General features: G+C 34.8%; 1 pseudogene; it reads left to right on the forward strand.

Moving 5' to 3' along the window:
- The first annotated feature begins 8089 nt into the window (after nt 1-8089).
- On the forward strand, nt 8090-8206 carry LOC145278389 (5S ribosomal RNA; annotated as a pseudogene).
- Nucleotides 8207-11738: the final 3532 nt, after the last annotated feature.

The raw sequence follows: 11738 nt of genomic DNA on the forward strand, positions 1-11738 counted from the left end.
GTCACAGCTCAAGCTGATTTGTTCGTCTTCCGTATGGTTGGTTTCCTTAGCCTTTTCCACGTCTTAAGGTTAATGATGGACAGGTCTGATCCGGAATCCAATTGTAGATGCACAGTTTTGTTTGCGATGTTAACTGTGACATATTTCCGCCGGTTGTTGTCCAAATCCAAGTCGAATCTAGTCTGTTAGACGCTGTTCTTGTCCTTGTTCTTCCTGCACTGGGTCGCTTTGTGGCCCTTCCCACCACATTCGTTGCAGTACTTATATTTGTAAAAACATTTACTCGACCAATGTTTCCCGCCGCAGCAATAGCACGGGCTTGTAGGCGATCCGGGTCTTGTGGCTGGGTGGCACTTATTAGGTGTAGTCTGAGTTTTCTTACTTCCAGCTTTGCTTCTTCGGGGTGAGTATTTTTCCGGTCTGAAGGTCGTTCTTCTAATGAATGTTGCGCCTGACTCCTCGACGTGTCTCGAGTTTTTCCTTATGCAAACTACCCGTTGACAATTGTCGGCCAACTTCTGTAGGGTGAGGCACTGTTCGGTCTCAAGTCTAGAGTGAAGACGTTATCTAATCTCAAAGATTTTGGATGAGACTAGATCATGCGCAAAAATTAAACACTTGAAGTCATCTTCCGATAAGTCAGATAGATGGAAATCATCGCAGTGTTTATTGACCACGGATGCGAAGGTCAGGTCATCGTCGTCATTCGCTTTTTTGCAGGTTAAAGCACTTCCATCTTCTATGAAGGAGAGCAGAATTCGGGCTGAACAGTTCGGATAAAAGTTTGACCGCTTCTGAAAATTCCAATTCACTCGTCTTCCTGGGGAGAATATAATCCACAAACTTGCTATGTTCTGTGGTCCCTAATTTCTTCAAAAGTAGGCGAACTTTTTTAGCGTTGCTACACTCTTGACAATCCACGGTGAATAGGTCCTCATATTTCCGATAGAAAGCGTTAAATGTCCCCTCCAACTCCGGTTGGTAATTGAACGGTTCTATAGCGTTCCATATTGTACCTAGGGAAAAAGCAAAACTGTCGTCCCTGTGTTCCGTTCTATCGAATATTTTTAACAATAGTTCTTCTTGTCTCTGTTGTTGAAGTAGCATTCTCTCCTCCAACGCTTGTTGCCTCTCTTGAAATTGTAACTGGAGCTGTTTATCACGTTCTTTTAAATTTTGCTCAACTTTCTGCTGCTGGTCCATCTGGGCCTTGATTAGCTGTATTAATACTGCTTTAACCTCCTCTATCTTGTAATGACTTTTCCTAGCGCACGAAAAAAAAAAAATCATTTCCGTTTTTGACTGGAGAAGAGAGATAAAAAAAAATCTCCTTGCCTTGAGTGTGTGCGTATGAGGAGGGGGCAATGTATCCCTTGCTTCTTGGTAAAAACTTTGGGATAACCTAATATGAGAGTGAACAAAAAAAGAATTTTATTTGCGAAACAAAAACAAAAAATATACTGTGATACAATATAGTTGCAAAAGAATAAAAATAATTGTGGAATTGTCCGGAAGTTAACCAAAAGTGCTAGTTTTTATGTGTGTGTGTGGGGGGGGGGGCCACGAGGAAGAAAAACATTTTTCAATTTAAAACCGACAATTTAAAATAGAATATTTCAGAAAATTCCACCCAATGAAAAAAGTATTTCCTTTAGTCTAAATAAAACGAAAGGAAAAAAAAATTCTCTCCCGTTAAAAATTTGCATACAGTTAGAAGCAAAAGCAAAGGCAAAAAAAAAACTTTTCATTTGAAAAAATGTCCAAATTTGCATAAGAATAAACCGTAGATAAGTTACAATTAAAATTGTTTCGCGGTGAAATTGGGTCAACATTGTTCTCTTTTTTTTTTCTTCTTTCAATAAGCAACCAAATTAATTTTTCGACATTAACAAAAATGCGTTTAGTACAGTTCTTTTCAATTTAAATATAGAGACAAAAAGATTAACTTACAATTGAGTCGAGCGCTTTGCCATGTGTTCGTTTTCTTTTTTTTTGTTTTTAGAACGTAATTGCCAGCGGAATACTTAGCTTGTAAATCCGAAGTTCTTTGAAGTCAAATTAATTTCATTCTTTTCTTTATTAATATTAACCCGTGTGAAAGTCGAATCCAACGTCGCCAGTCGTTATGGTGTTAAATGGTAATAAAACACAGGACTCTAAGGAACGAACATGTATTCACATATATGCAAAAGCGGGTTGAGCAATACCATTCCTTAACTGTTGGGCGTTTTGCACACGACTTAATTGGCCGCCTGCCAATCTCTGCCCGGCACCGGTACTCGATACCGGAAGTGACGTCACCAGAGTAAGTGACGTCATGAGTTCATTAATCCCATGGAGGGGCGTCTCCAACAAGAATGAAGAGGATTGTGAGACGGCTTTTGACATCTGAAGAAAAAGTTACAGCAAGAAACTTCAAGGAGAAATGTGAATTGGAAGTAAACGTCCGAACAGGACAAAGAACGCTGCATAGGATTGGTTTGAAGTATGCAAAGACTAAGAAAGAAATTACGCTAACAAAGAAACACAAAGGAGCAGGACTGGAGAGTGCTAAAAAGTGGTTAACAAAGCATGTTGACTTTAAGAAGGTTATATTTACTGATGAGAAGCGTTTCAAGTCTGATGGGCCCGATTGCTGGTGTACTTGGTCGAGAAGGGATGAGCCTGTTGTACTGAACAAATGGCAGATGGGAGTAGGAGGAGTTATGGTTTGGGGTATGATCTTTGCTAATGGAAATATATGGTTGGAGTGGCTGAAAGGACAACAGAACAGCGAAAGCTACAAACAGTTGCTGGATGAGAAAGCCCTACCAAGGTAAGAAGAGAGATGGGGAATGATTTCGTTCTACAGCAAGACAATTGCAGCATCCATGTGTCAAAACTCATGAAAGAATGGATGGCTAAAGTGAATATGACTACTTTGGAATGGCCTGCAAAAAAACCAGATCTAAATTTAATAGAAAATGTTTGGGAAATGCTTGCGCAACTTGTCTATGATGGACCTGAAATAACGAAAGAGGCTCAACTATGGGAACGAATACTAGATGCCAAAAAAACAACTAATAGAAACACGTAGAGATGTTATTGTTCATATGTTTGATCATTATGAAGAGAGATTGATAAAAATTATTGAGAAGAAACGTGATATTACGAACTATTAACAGTTTTTCAACGATGCCCGAAAAATAATGTCGCGTGTGTTTTGTAAAAAATGATGAAAATTAAATATTTTTCCGTACCTTATCGATTTTCTTCCATTTTTATTAGAGGTATTGTTTTTATATGTTTATGCTATTCTGTTGAAGGAATTTCACCACTCTATGGTACTCGGTAAGTCGAATGCTAAAGTATCCGAAAAATATTGTCGGGCCTTTGTATATATGTATATATATATATATATATATATATATATATATATATATATATATATATATATATATATATATAAAATGGGTTAAGAAATTTGAACGAGAGAAAGATGTATATTTAAATAAGGGGGGGGGTCACCAACAATGTGTATGTTTTAACATTATTTTATTATTCTGTGTTTTGGTTTTTCATTGAAAATTATGTTTAGATCATTGTAATAATGTTTTTAAATCATTGAAATCGTTTTTAACGCGTTTCAGACGTTCTGTGAAGCGTCCTCTTCAGAAAGTATTTAAAATGTAAGATATTTAGAATATGCTCAATATATATATATACTCCTATGATTTTTGTGTATTGATATTCATAATAAAAAACCCTTTTTCTATATATTAAAAAAAAACATCATTTTTTATTAACTATTACATGTAATTAAATCCATGCAGATATTCTACATGATTTATATTTGCGTATAAATGTTATAGTAAATACAAACCGCTTTCTATACATATTTATGTATGCGTATATATATTTGTTTAAAAAATTGCCTACCAAACCCCTTTGTCAGTTTTTGGCTTTGGCTTACAGACATGAAATTTCATGCATAGGTCATTCGAACTGATGCAAAACTTCATATTTAGGTTTTAGCCGGGGGAAATCGGCGCAAAAGTGCGAAGATAAAAAAACAATGGATTTTGCCAGGTAAAGATTGAACGACGGCATTACGAATATGCATGCGTAACGTAATAGCTTTTTGTTTATGTTTTAATTTTTAGCTTTGCAGAAAAGATGTCTTAACAGCTCAGGTATTAACATCAAAGGAAAAAGTAAATCGGAAGCTAAACATTTTGATTTCGATTATCGGGATATAATTTCATTTTTATGTGTGTATATATGAATTTGTTTATCTCTCCTTCTTATACAGATTTAAATTTATTATACCCCAATTTTTATATATTTTCCCAAATTACAAATCTCGTTTTTATTTATTTAGCTTTTTTTCTTGAAAAAGTCCACACAACAGTTGAGCGAAACGTCGAGTTTCATGCCTTCCGTGTTTCAATTTTAACTCTCACGGTCGGATCTATTTTATACTATCATTGTCATATTTTTCAATATCTATAGCGTCACCTTTTATTACTAAACTTTAATTAGTAAAAGAGTTGCTGTTTAGTTAGAGGGTTTTAATTTTTTTCAGTTTCGATTTTATCATTTTCTTTATTTTCATGATTAAGTGCATTCACTACTGATTACAGTACCAACAGACGTGGCCTTGCGTTTAAAATAGGCGGACGATTAAGCGAAAGTAGTTAATTAGAAATTCATGCACGCTTTTTATGGCTCATCCGTCCGTCGACCAATTTTTACTAAAAATAAAGCAGGGATGAGTAATAAGACACGTTTTAAAATGTAGTATTTTTTTTGTTTTAATAAAACGCCTCTCCCTCTCTCTCGCACGCACACATATACTGTGATATATATATATATATATATATATATATATATATATATGTATATATGTGTGTGTGTGTGTGTGCATATATATATATACACACACACATATATATACGCATACACACATACACAAACACACACACACAAACACACACACACCACACACACACACACACACACACACACACACACACACACACACACACACACACACACATATATATATATATATATGTATATATCGTCACGGATGTGAGTTCATATAGAAACGTTGTTTTAATTTGCAAAAAAAAAATATGCATCAAATGCGCTTGAAAGCCAAATCACAACGTAATATTAGGAAAATAAACAAATATTTTACTTGTTTGAAATTTATAACAAATATGTTTCAGAGGTATACTCCATCTTCAGTATGTTGTTTTTTTTTCTTTTCTTCTTTCTTGCCAAACAGACTTTGCTTTCTCCAACTTTACAACATCAGATTACGTTGTGATTTGACTTTTAAGCGCACTTGATGCGTATTTTAGTGTACACACACACACACACACACACACACACACACACACACACACACACACACACACACACATATATATATATATATATATATATAAAAGAGTGCAGCCATCAACAATTGTGGGGTTTTCAGCCTTTTATCATTTTTTATTTCAAAATATTTTTATAACGCGTTTCAAGCCTTGTTCAGTTCTCTTCACATATATTTTTATATAAAGTTTTTAAGTGAAAGATTGAAATGTTATTTTGGAGAACATTTTACATCTGATAACTCTGAGTGTGTTTTTCAGAGAAATGTCAGTATCAGATTTTTTTTTGTCACCAACAGTCAGCGTGTTGTGGGGTCCAATGAGAGTTAACATCATTTTGTGGGGAGGGCTTTTTGGTCCATTTGGTAAAGATTTTTATGGTTTTTATGACTTTCTTTCTTTTTTGATATAAGCGTGCACACACACACACCTACATACATACCATACACACATATATATATACACACATATATGTATATATATACACTCACACATACACACGTATACGCATGTAAGCACATACATACATACATATATACAAAAAAAATGTGTACACACACACGCACTCACGCACATCCACACACTAACACACCACTCACATATTGGTTAAAGTTTCTTTGTCTTTCTCAATCCAAACACACATGCATACATTTACTTAGTCACCCAAACATAAGTATACGCACACACACATACAAAATGGAATATAGGTAACAGATGACGTATACACACTCACACACAATCACACAAACATGTACATATACATAAACACACATACACACACTTATATACACTTGTATCTATGCATATACACACACATACACACGCATACACAGGTAGGTACATGCCGACATACACACACATGTATATATAGAGAGACATGCAGGGGCACACACATACACATACATTCATATACACACATATACATACGCATACATCCACCCACCCATATATATATAAACGTACTCACAATCACACACACATACATATACATACACACACATCCCACATACATATTGATTAAAGTTTTCTTTGTTTTTTCCAATCCAAGCACATATGTATGTGTGCACTCAGTCACCCAAACATACGTACACGCACACGCACAAACAGGATGAAGAATAGATAATTGATGATATATATGCACACACGCACGCATACACAATCGCACACACACATACATATACATACATACCCACATATACATGCATATATGTATGTATATATATACACACATACACACACGCATACGCATGTAGATACATATACATATACACACATACATATATATATAGAGAGAGACATATGTAGGGGCCCACTCATACACACACACGTACATATACACCCATAAACACACGCATCCATCCATCCACCCTTATATATACATGCATATATATACACACACACATATATACTCGCGCACACATCCACCCACCCATATATATATATATATATATATATATATATATATATATATATATATATTTAAATAAAATGGGTAAAGAAATTCCAACGAAAGAAAGATGTATATTTAAATAAGGGAGTAGTCACCAACAATGTGTATTTGTTAACATTATTTTATTATTCCGTGTCTAGGTTTTTCATTCAGAATTATGTTTGGATCATTGTAATAATGTTTTTAAGTCATTGAAATCGTTTTTACGCGCGTTTCAGACGTTCTGTGAAGCGTCCTCGTCAGAAATTATTTTCAAATGTGTTGGAGATGTAAAAATGGCAATTTTCGTAGTTCATTTGAAGTGTTTCCAAGGGGTGGAGGCTTGTAAGTGTTTATTATTCATTGGCATGTTCAATTTTTATTACTCTTTTATTGGGCTTGTCCAGGCCGTTGACCTGGCTCTAGTCACTCTCTCTTTCTGCTAAGAAAAAAAACACTAGCAGAAAGAGAGAGTGACTACAACCAGGTCAGCGGCCTGGACAAGCCCAATAAAAGAGTAATAAAAATTGAACATGCCAATGAATAATAAACACTTGGAAACACTTCAAATGAACTACGAAAATTGCCATTTTTACATCTCCAACACATTTGAAAATAATTTCTGACGAGGACGCTTCACAGAACGTCTGAAACGCACGTAAAAACGATTTCAATGACGTAAAAACATTATTAAAATGATCCAAACATAATTCTCAATGAAAAATATATATGAAGAGAGAGAGAGAGAGAGAGAGAGAGAGAGAGAGAGAGAGAGAGAGACAGACAGACAGACAGACAGACAGACAGACAGACAGACAGAGATAAAATGGTAACAAACCAAGTTATGTGCTCATCAACGTTTCGTCTTTATTGCGGAATTTCCACTGGGTGAATAAAATTAAGGAAACAAAACATCAGTACAAATATTTGAAAATATATTTTCGATGTAATGGAATGTATGACCCTGCTACATTTCAGAAACGAAAAAGGTTGCGGGGAATTAAACAAAAAGTGGGGGGGGGGTCATAGCGTTGTGAAAGCGAGTAAAGTTTTTTAATTTTATAACGTCATATAGCCGTTAATATATTTCAAGAAATATTTTGCAATTCATATTTTTTTGTAACAAATGTAGATGTGTTATAATTCCAATGTGGATTTGAAATGAGTGTATTTTTGTTACGTAATTTATTGACTGATTATATGAATTAATTTTTATAAGTGGTGTTTTCTATGGTGTGAGAGAGTTAACCTAAAATTCAATTATTTCCTTTAAATAGAAGTATACTTATTAAATATATACGGCATAAACACGTTGACACACCGGTTCTCGCCAGATCACCGAAGTTAAGCAACGTTGAGCCTGGCTAGTACCAGATGGGTGACCATTTGGAAATTCTAGGTGTTGTATGTGCTCTCTGCTTATCTCAGCATTGTTTCCAGTCGTCCTGTACCTCAACAATGTTGACCCAGGAGAGACGTGGTTGGAGACTGCTCAACTCTTGCCATACAAATTTCACGCGCAGGTACCCTTACAAAGGGTATCCATAGTATGTCAAGACTGAAAGAAAACTTTGTTTATTTAATGGCGATACATTATAGAAACCTCCACGTTGTTTAATTGTGTTTGAATTTGCGATAAGCGCTAATGCCAAAGTTTCTGTCGTGATTTATTTGAAATAAATTTAACTTTTTTTTTGCTTGTTTGAAGTCAAAAGTATAATTATGCTTCAATGAATGAGAGAATAATGCATTCAGAGAATTGCTATTTCTTCAGTTACACATCCATAGAAATTCCTTACAAATTAAATTCCAAAACCAACTGCTTAAGTAAGTGAAAAGCGGTGTACTCCCTTTGGATATAGACAGTGAAATTGGAACCTCAGCTTCGAGCTGCCCAAGGCTATATTGTTTATCCAAAACTTATAAAGCAAATATTTCTTCACGTTACATTCCTTCAATAATAGCGTCATCACATAATGTTGCAATATACTAAAATCAGTATCATAACATAATATTAAATATTGCTTAAAAGATTCATTTCATTTTGCTAATTTCATTAACAATTTTAAGACTGTTAAATTTATGTGTTCCTGTGATATTAGTAAGCTGTTCTCTTGCGTCCCTATTTTTTTGGGAACAATAGATATCTGTACTGATTTTTATATCGTAGCCAGTAATCATCCGCTTCAATTCCTGAAATTAAAATACTTGAGTTGATGAAATTTGCCACTACATCCGTTGAATTTAGCTTTAATGATATTATGCCGACTTGCAATAGGAAGTATCGGCACGAGAGGGAGGGGCTGACTTTAGCAAGAAAAAAAAAAAGGAAATAATTTCACCCAACAACGGAGAAAAAAAGAAAAGAAATACCTTACCTTAATTTCCTTGCAATACAGTGCCGAGGTTGTGACTTCGTATAGTAAATTCCTGTACCAAGGTCATGTAATTATCACAGGAAAAATAATCATAGATCCGAAAGATCATAATAGGCAAAAACCGCCCCCTTAAGTAAGACACTCTATCAAATCTCCAATACTAATGATTACTACAATACTATCTCATTGATTACTGTACACGCAATAACCCTTATCCCTGAGTGGCCTCTGGGCCTTGATAAGTGGTGACCCCCATGTAAAAAAAAAATGTAGACAAGTTAAAGAAAATAATGCCTTGATCAAAGAAGAGAACGAAGCTGCGAAAGGAAAGAAGATGATACCCAAAACATGTGCAACAAGCCTTTTTTATGGCAGACGATTGACACGTGACATCGATTACAAATAAAAATAATCAATAGCAAGACATTCGCTGCTTAGTCTCAAGCAAAAACCACAGAAAGGTGAGTACCCCACTTTTTCTGACAATATAAACAAAGGTATGGGCAAATATAATGGGTATCGATGGCAAAAAACTATAATTATCAGAACCTATCAAACCTACTTTTTATTTATAGACGAAATATTTTGTCTCTTTAATGATCAAACGTAGAGAAAAAAATATTTTTTTACTTACATAAATCTCACGTTAAAATATATTTACGAAGGAGAGCATGATTCTACTTTAACTTTCCTCTGCAAACACATTAATGGCGTCGTCTAGAAAACACGTTCTACCTCCCCTCCCAGAATAATGTAATTTATCGATGCAAATATAGTTGCAGTACGAACTGCCTAGGTAAGACGACGCTGAGATTGACTAGTAGAGTCCAATAACACATACCTAGTAAAATCAGTAATGGAACCTCCCGACCAACGGATGCTCAAAATAATACGTTCGGGTTTTCTATAACGGATCATCTACTTAAAAACCGTCATGCGCAACGAATTTCAGCATTGACTTATGCTTTATTCTGAGTCATGCTCACTCGAAAAATCATCTTAAGACCTTGGAGACTATTTATGTCCATTTAAAGAGACCAGCTGTTTGTAAACAGAAGAGGTGTCGCTTTGGGGTTGAACGTGATTAGCCTATAAGACATTCATTATTGTAAAGATATAACATAATGTTGGTTCATTTTAAATATATATAGAGTGTTTTCTCCACTCTTTAATAATAATAATAATAATAATAATAATAATAATAATAATAATAATAATGATAATAATTATAATGATAATAATAATAATAGTAATAATAATAATAATAATAATAATAATAATAATAAACTCGATATATCTCTTGACGAGTGAGGGTAATACTGGTCAGCAAACTTTTTTCTTATCTCGCTTATCGTTTTTAAACATTAAGTGTGAATTAAATAAAGAGTTTCGTTCGAAATTCCGTTCAGATTCCCGAGTTCGACAGAAAGATTCACCAGTTCGATAATATACACTTAAAGAGGTTCGGAGATTACATCGACAGAAACGTTATGAAAATGACACTGCAGATGAGAACAGTACTCCGAAGAACCCAAAATAATACGAATAATGAACCGCATCTCGAAAATTCAGAAACGTAATAAAATAATTGAATATAAACAAATTTAAAAGCCATTAACCGTTTTACCGTTGTTTGGATAAGTAATGCAGCGTCTGACTGGCAATCTCATTAATCCTTAGAAATATTTAAGTGAATACATAATATATCCGCCCGGTATTTCTTTCAGTATCATACAGGTCGAGATATACACCGGTAAGTACCATTTGTTACTAATACGCAAAATTGCAAATGACTTCCCGAATCATTTACCTTCTTTCAGTTTAAAATAATGAAACCACTTAGAATGGAAAGTTCCAAGTCGATCTCCATTTGAAGTGCACGTAAAACAATGGAATTTTGAAATTCCAGCAAAAGCCATCGGCCATTAACATCGAGAACACAGTGGTAAACGGCTATTGTGAGTAGGTAAAGTAATTTTACATGGTAATAGAAACGAACAGAGGGTAGTAGAAATGTAGGGAGACTTGTTGTCACTCGGCATCCAGTAAATACTACCACCTTTTAGCAAGATTATTCAATCAGCGATAATAATTCCCGTGAGAACTAGCAAGCGAGAAATGACAATACCGTTTTAAAGTGACGATTATAATTCAATGTGATTCGTACAATTGAATGAGGAAAGCAATAATTCATATACAAAAATAGGTTTAGATAGTACGGCATAATCACGTTGACACATCGGTTCTCGTTAGATCGCCGAAGTTAAGCAAGATTGAGCCTGGTCCGTACCAAATGATGATCAATTTGGGAATTCCAAGCGGTGTATATAGGAGGCCTTCGACACCTCCCTGCAAGAGTTGAAAAAACCTAACGTCGTCATCTCCCCTTACGAAAATATACATGCGATTGGGGGCCGCTTGCGAATTTCATACTCCCATGGAACTTCTTCTTTTGGAGGAAACCGGTTAAAGCCGCATAGAATTAGTGCCGTTTTCAAAAATAGATTTATATTTTTAATTTAGCTGATCGCATAACGCCATTTTATTTTAATTCCATTCTCAAGT

The sequence above is a fragment of the Euprymna scolopes genome, chromosome 6 (genome assembly GCF_053919585.1).
Source record: "Euprymna scolopes isolate OS-2025 chromosome 6, ASM5391958v1, whole genome shotgun sequence".
NCBI classification, from domain to species: Eukaryota; Metazoa; Mollusca; class Cephalopoda; order Sepiida; family Sepiolidae; genus Euprymna; species Euprymna scolopes.